Source organism: Anas acuta, unplaced genomic scaffold, assembly GCF_963932015.1.
Source record: "Anas acuta unplaced genomic scaffold, bAnaAcu1.1 SCAFFOLD_162, whole genome shotgun sequence".
NCBI classification, from domain to species: Eukaryota; Metazoa; Chordata; class Aves; order Anseriformes; family Anatidae; genus Anas; species Anas acuta.
Genome location: NW_027076049.1, coordinates 150314 through 158019, shown reverse-complemented (window position 1 = coordinate 158019; position 7706 = coordinate 150314). Strand labels below are relative to the sequence as shown.

Below are 7706 nucleotides of genomic sequence, written 5' to 3'. Positions count from 1 at the left end.
CCAGGTGGAGGCAGGCGCTGGGGGGGGGGGAATAAATTGGGGGGAATCAATTTGGGGGGGTTCTGGGGGCATTTGGGGGGCTGGGGGCGCCTTTAGGGGGCGGAGGGGACTGGTTCTCACCTGTAGGACTCGGCGTCGAGCCCCCCCGGGGGCAGCTGCAGGGCCAGGATGCCTGGGGGGGTGCGGGGGGGGGCATGTCAGCACCCCCCAGACCGAAACCCCAAAACCGCTGCCGTTGACCCCAAAACCGCCGCCGTTGACCCCAAGGTGGCCGCTGGTGACGCCGGTAGGGCCACCGGGAGCCCCGCGGGCCACTGGGAGCGGAAGACGGGCATGAAGCTGCCGGTGGACGGCGGCCACGCTAAAATGCTAGGTCAGCCGCGGGTTGGGGCTCTGGGGGGGGCACCCCATAGGGTCACATCCCCCCCAAAACCCCCCCGGCCCCATAGAGACCCCCCCCAGCCCCACAGATCCCACCCCAAACCCTGCAGGTGCTCCCCCAAACCCTACAGGCACCTTCTCCAGATGTTCCACACAACCTCCCAGCCCTACAAGTACAATGTGTCCGGGCGGCACCGCGCTAAATTGTGTCCGGGCGGCGCCGCGCTTAAATGTGCCCGGGCGGCGTCGCGCTTAAATGTGTCCGGGCGGCGCCGCACTAAAATGTGTCCGGGCTGCGTCGCGCTAAAATGTGCCCTAACCCTAACCCTAACCCTAACCCTGCATTTCCAGGCATGCTCTGGGCACCCAACATGGCCTCCCGGAAGCCTGGTGCCGGAAAACTATATTTACCAGCATTCCTTGGACAGCCGGCACAGCCAATCACGGGCCGAGTTTTCAAGAATTACATTTACCAGCACGCACTGTAACCCTAGCCCTTACCGCCTTTACAAAAAAGCCTCAAGCCCTAACCCTAAAAATCCTCAAAACCCCTACAGACATAACCCAAAATATTTACCACACTAAACACCTGAAGACCTATGCCTAAAACTCCTAACCCAATAAATTAGGACGTTCAAATCCCAAGCCCACAAAATTAAGACGTTCAAATCCCAAGCCCAAAAAATAGGACTCTCAAAACCTCAACCCAAAAACTAAAACCTAAAAACCCAAAAACCTAAACCCAAAAACGCTCCAAACACTAATCCAAAAAAATAAGACGCTCAAAGCACTAACACAAAACATCAAGACGCTCAAAACCCTAACGCAAAAAATTAAGATGCTCCAAACCCTAACCCAAAAAATTAGGACACTCAAAACCCTAACCCTGGAGAACCTAACCTGAAAAAATAAATAAATAAATAAATAAATAAATATAAAATTTTAAAACCCTAACCCTAAATAATTGACCAAAAAGAAAACCCTAAGACCCTAACCCTAAAAAACCTTTCAACACTACAACCCATAAACTCTAAAATCCTAACACACTAACCCTGAAAAACTTAAAACCTTAACCCCCAAATCCCTAAAATACTAACAGTTAAAAATCCAAACCTAAACAACTTAAAATCCTAAACATAAACCCTGAGAATACTTACCCTGAAACCCAACCCTAGTGCCCTACCCCTGAAACCTTAAAACCGTGAAACAATCTTTGGAAAATAACATAGGCTCAGGAGAGGATCTCACTACGCTTACCCAGACTCTGACTCTGACCGTGACCCTAACCCTAACCCTACCCCTAACCCTAAGCCTAACCCTCTAACCCTAACCCTAACACTAACCCAAAACCTAAACCTAACCCTAACCCTACCCATAACCCTAACCCCTAACCATAAACCTAACCCCCTAACCCTAACCCTAACCCTAACCCTAATCCTAACCCTAATCCTTACCCTAACCCTAACCCTAACCCTAACCGTAACCCTAACCCTAACCAACCAATGAATGACAGATACCGGTATCTTTACAGATTGTTTAAAGCTTTAGAAACACATCCCACTGGTGACAACTGCCAATCACCCAATCACAGGACACTGGCATGGGATCAGATCCAATTTTTTCAAATACCACAGTACCCCCATGACATTTTGGGTGAATTACAAATAATACATTTGTATTTGTAATTTGGGGTGAAATACAATAATTCCACTTAAACATTTTTAACTTATGATAGAAAGTAAGTTTAAGTAACTTGTCTAGAGGTGACCAAACATAAAGTAGTGATAGAATAAAACACGTAAACCTGTTTCAGTTCCTTGCTCTGACCATTATAATGCCTCTTGAAAGAAGTAAAAGCTGCTCAGTAAAGAAAACAAAGCGAGCTCCCTACAGTACAGACAGCTCCCCGCTTGCCCTAAGATTCTCCATGTAGTTATGTACAAACTACTATGTGTTGATCACAGAAGACAGCTTTGTGATCTTGGTTCTGTTCAAGGAGATGCATTGCTGCCCTTACCAATGTAGAGAGACATTACTTTGAGATAAAGTATATGCATTCCAGATTTTCTGACACTTACTAAAGCTACTGAAGGGTCCAAATTCATGATCTTCATTCTATGTGGGGCTTCCTGGCAGTGGAAACTCTCATCGTCAACCGGGCCATTTTCTTCTGAATCTACAAAGCTTTGAGTGGTGTGAGGGTCCAGATAGATCAGCTCATTGCCTGGATGGGTAAAAGCCGTATGTTAAAAATAAGCAAGTGACATTAATAAGCACTTGGTCCAGAACTGTAAAATAGAAATTAGATTGCCATCGCAGTCAGTATAATCTAGACTTTCCAGCTAGGGATTCTTTAAGAGAATCGGAAGGTTTAGACACAACGTTTCCCACAGGGTATTTAGTATAACTTCCTATTGTGACCTATTACTGTAATTTTTTGGTTGGTTATGTTCTATCTTTGTCACATACTTTTATTTTTCCATGTGAGATCCAGTACTTTTTTTTTTTTTTTTTTTTTTTTAAATCTCAAGTGTTGTAAACACTAACATTTGACAGATTAAAAGGTACAGGATGTTCACAGATGCAATCTGTAATCCCATTAGGCATTCATTCAGAAATTGGAACAAAAAAGCCTAACTAAAACAGGTTAGGTTTTACAAAAGGACAAAATAGGGTTGCAAGATTTTGGCCCAAAGTGGGGTGAAATCTGAAGGAATGCATTTTAAATTAATTAGAGCAATACTTAATAACAGAAGGTATGCAAAAGGTGAAAAAGATACTGCTATCAGAAACAGTTTTGAAATACAAGAAAATAAAAGTGACATTTGACCAATACACTTGTCAAATGCTATCAGCTATTCTTAGTATGCTGCTCTTGTTGATGTCATCACTTATTTTTACACCTAGCTTTGCTGTTAACTTTCTGCTCCTGTTAAGGATCATCTCACACTGTTTCTAAACTCTTTTAGATATGCTTCTTCATTTATTTTATTCTATTCTCATCTTTCTTTACTTCTAGAGGTTCACGCTTAGACTCCTTACTATTTCCCCTTCAAAAAATGTTCTCTTTTGATCATCTGCACATTTGGAATAAGTTTCTTTTTTCCTTACCTAAAAATCCTATGAAATAATAGGCATTATTTGGTTTCCCTCCTAATGCTCCCAAAGACTGTGGCATCTTAAAGCATTCCTAGGAGTTCAAAAGGAATAAAGGAAATTGTAATTCATTTCTTTACTGACATCACAGATACCCAAACTTATTTGACAGTAACGAGCAATGAATTGAAAGGAAACCTTACTTTAAATGCATCAATATATACGGGATTTATGTGATTTATCCCTAGTCGTAGAGGTATAATAAGCAAGAGGGGTTTCCAGCCTGTGCAGAGTCCTCCTGCGTTCTTGCTTCGGCCAAGAGCACTTCTGTGCAAATGTGCACTGCTGTGGGACGCACTGCTGCTCTGAGGAGGGCACCAGCACATTTTTTCTGCAGGAATAAAACTAGAAATCAGTCAACGCACAGAGGAACACAAAGCAGATCTTCCTCTCAGTAGTGAATTAAGCTAGTTTGCCAGGGATCTTTATAGGGCACCCAAGACAAAACGAGCCGGGCATGGCAATTACAGCTATTTAGTAGAAGTGATTCTAGCAGACAGTATGTGCTGGCACGTCCAAGTGAGACGTTAGATAAATGATTGGGGGATGACAATTTAAGACTGCAGTGACATGTACTATTAATGTTATTAATAGTGTCAAGCTTTGCCTATAAAACGCCAGAGAAATGAAACGGCAGCAATGATGACAGTAGAAATTCTTCAAGGAGCTCTTCACATCCAGTGATGTGAGCACAAAGTTGGCATCAGGGATCAGAAAAACACAACTGAGTTTGTATGTCCTTCTTCCCTCTTCTTACCCTTGCAAGACAAAGCCATGGCCCCCCAAGTATTTGTTCATGTTTAGATACATGCTGGCAAATGGAGTCAAATCAGAAACTGTTACCAGAAAACTGATGAGGTGTCACTTCCTGATGTCTTCAATGACCACCGTATTGCCCATAGATACATAAACTGCTAATGAATTCCATTCGTCAAATAAAGCAAGCTTCCTAGAAAACATTAAGGTACTAATTAATATAAACTAGTTGGATCAAAAGGGTAGCTTTACACTCAGAACCATTTGATTTATTTATTTTTTTTTCTTAAGAAAAAACATCCTTTCTGCATTTTTTAAAGTCTCCATGTAAGAAAAAGAAAACTTTAAACATTAAATGTTTAATATCTTTAGAAAAATAGGTACTGAGTGGTACCAGGAAAAACATATGCGCTGCACCATGTGCAAACTGTTTTGTCTTACTGCTAAGTGCAGTGACAGTAACAGTCCAACTACATCAAGTTTATTACTTTTTATTGCACTCGGCAGTCTCTGCAATGGGTTCTTGCCCAGTTGTGTCTTTTCTCATCTGGAAAAGAAAAAAATTCCTATGCCAGTTTTGCAGATTACTTTTTGCTTAAGAAATTCCACTGAATTCAGTGGAATTACTTCTGCCTGAGCCTGCGTGCACAGCAGAAATGGGGCATTAAAAGCTAAATCAGCTAAGGGTTTGGGGCACCAAAACTTCAGTGGGAGACAGCAGCACACAGTTTTATGTCCACTTCTGCAAAATCCAAACCTTTGGGGAAGGGAGCTACACTCTTAAGCTGCACTGGCAGAATTAGCTGTTTCAAATAAGCCAGAAAGAAATGGGGGTGAGCGTTTCACCATGAAAAACTTGGCCATGAAAGATCTGGAGTCCAGGGCATGCTTCAGCTCCCCTCCCTCTTCAGATCATGTGCCTGTTCCAGGGTGTCAAAGACTTGCTGCTGAGCTCGCAGGACCTGTAGCCTAGCCCCTGCCTGAGGTAAGACACCTCCACGTACCCCTGGAGAACTGAGCAGCCTCAGTTCCTTTCAGTGTGGCTCCCAGACTATGAGGAGCTGCCCATCTTTATCCAGTAGCCTTGCTGGCAGAACTTGCTGCTCAGAAAGGGAGGAATTGCAGCTCAGTTCCCTCCTCAGCCGAGATGGCTTCTCTCTGATGTTTCACGCCACCACTCCGACCTACACGGTGGCACTCTCGACCTGCCAGAGCTGTGCCACTGTGCAGAAAGGAATATACATCTGTGGTGTGACTGGTGAGGGCATGCAGACGGCATAGCAGGAGACTTTCCTGCAGTTTCTTCTCCTCAGGCTCTTCCTTTATTAAAATTTAGAGGTCACCCATTCCCAACTCAGTACCTGCACACCGAGCTGTGGCATGACATTCCATGCTGCACTTGTAAATAGATGGCAAGTACATTCCTGACTGTGGGACAGGGGGAGATGCAGCCTTCAAAACTCTGCCTGGGCCTTGTCTTGGCTGCCCCAGGGGAGTACGTTCTGAATGAGACTGGTATGATCTCACTTACTTTAGTACTTGAGCAACTGCATTTGGTCCAAACCATTCTCCAATTGACTTCCCCTCTCCAACACCCACCTGTGCTGTTTTCAGAGTGAAAAAAAGACACACGTACACAAAATCAAAGAAAAATGAGACCATAAAGAATGTGGGAACAATATACAGTAAATACCGTGACTGTCAAACATTCTAGAGTAACTGCAATCTGTACTTAGCAATAACAATTATTTTCTCAATCTATGCTCTTTTCAAAACTTAGGGAGTGCCAGTTTCTTTAATAAAGAAAAGGCTTCTAAACTACAATGAGAATTACAAGTTAACAAATGTTAGTGCCCTTTATTACAAATTACAGCAATAAGCTACAAGACTGTCTATTCTAACATTACTGACTCTGGTACCCAAGGCTTACAGAGTTTATCAAGAGCTAGATTCTAGTACATGGCTTTATTTAGGTCTCAGGGAATGTTTCTGTACTACTAGTCTTTGCGCCCATCTGCATACCTTTTTATTTTTGTATAAGCATACACATTGTCTTCACATCCACTTTTTAAAATTATGAATTAACATACTGCAAATTAGTGATTCAACACAGGAGAAATTTCAGTGGAAAAAACCTGAAAGTTTATGTTTGTTCTTACCCATCTGGTGGATTGAATAACAGCAAGCCTTCCTGTCGAGAAAGCATCGTAGGATTCTGTGATATTCTTCTGGTTGTTTTTTGTGTTTTTCCCATTGCCAATCTGAAAGGAAAAATTGATATAGAATAAAAAATGGTGACGTTTTCATTACACTGATCAAATGTCTAGACAGCAGAAAGCTTTATAATGAGATGTTAAAAGACATTTCAATTCATCTTGAATATTTACATTTTGTGTAGAGCTCCTAGAATTCCAAGCTTGTTATTTATCATCAAGCTGCCCTTTATCATCATAGGCTAGATTGTAAAAACAGGGAAAATAAAACAAAACAAAAACATCAACTGCAAACATATTCTGACGGATCATGCTGCGTGTTGATAGCCATTCCAGTATCTATGAGCTTCCAAGATTATTTAAAAGTACAGGCTGTGTTTAGACCTTGTTGGATTTCTAAGCACCCATTAAATAACAACATAAGATCCATCCAGAAAGTCCAAACACTCCACTGGCAGCATCCTGGGATGTGACATGCATGCTTAAGAGCTTGCACCAGGGGGGTTTGGACCTCGTGCTGCTGACAAGTGAGTAGTGAAGAGAAGGGTAAGAGCACTGTCCCACGGTGGCAGGTTTTCCCTTGGCCTCAACTTGGGTGTTACACTAAAAGGTTTATAAAATAATGGCGACAGGATTCCCCATTTGTTCTTCTTCTATGCCTATTTCTCTGCTTCAGGCTGGGATGATTTCACCCAGCTGAATATGAATTGATTCATTACGAACTGTTACCAGGGCATCAAAGAAAGTCTCACTAATAAATTCAGGGTTTGTGCTTTTAATGGAGTACTTACGAAGAAGCGTCTGCAGACAATACCGAAGTTCCCTCAGGACCAGCACTCACCTCTCCCTAAGTGTCTGCAGATCAGTGCTTGGGCCAGCATCATCTGCCCGCATCGCAGCATACATCCCCAGACAGCGTCCGACGAAGGACCCGTGCCTCCTGTTAGGAAAGTTCATCACAATCAGTGCAGGCTTTCAACTGGGTGCAGCACCACAGAGGACATTTCAGAGTGCTAGAAAACAGATAGGGCTGCTGAAGCCTCCATGAACTGTCCTACAGATAAAAGGCACAGAGCAAGACTTTGGTTCCATGCTGTTGGTCTAATTCTAATCTCTGCATTGCACAAATAAACAAAATTCATTTATTCCTTGTGGAGCTGACTTACTCTTTTCATTCTTCAAGCAGCATTCACAAACCAT

The 7706-nt window shown here is 42.9% G+C and overlaps 2 long non-coding RNA genes across 2 annotated transcripts; both read right to left on the bottom strand.

Annotated features, from left to right (window-relative positions):
* Positions 1-2478: 2478 nt before the first annotated feature.
* On the bottom strand, positions 2479-3827 carry LOC137848889 (uncharacterized). Its single transcript, XR_011091561.1, has 3 exons — positions 3681-3827; positions 3493-3571; positions 2479-2605 (listed from the first exon to the last, which is right to left on the bottom strand). It is a non-coding gene; the product is annotated as an uncharacterized lncRNA (long non-coding RNA).
* A 2017-nt stretch (positions 3828-5844) lies between these two features.
* On the bottom strand, positions 5845-7430 carry LOC137848890 (uncharacterized). The gene is made up of 3 exons (XR_011091562.1): positions 7348-7430; positions 6453-6554; positions 5845-5897 (listed from the first exon to the last, which is right to left on the bottom strand). It is a non-coding gene; the product is annotated as an uncharacterized lncRNA (long non-coding RNA).
* Positions 7431-7706: the final 276 nt, after the last annotated feature.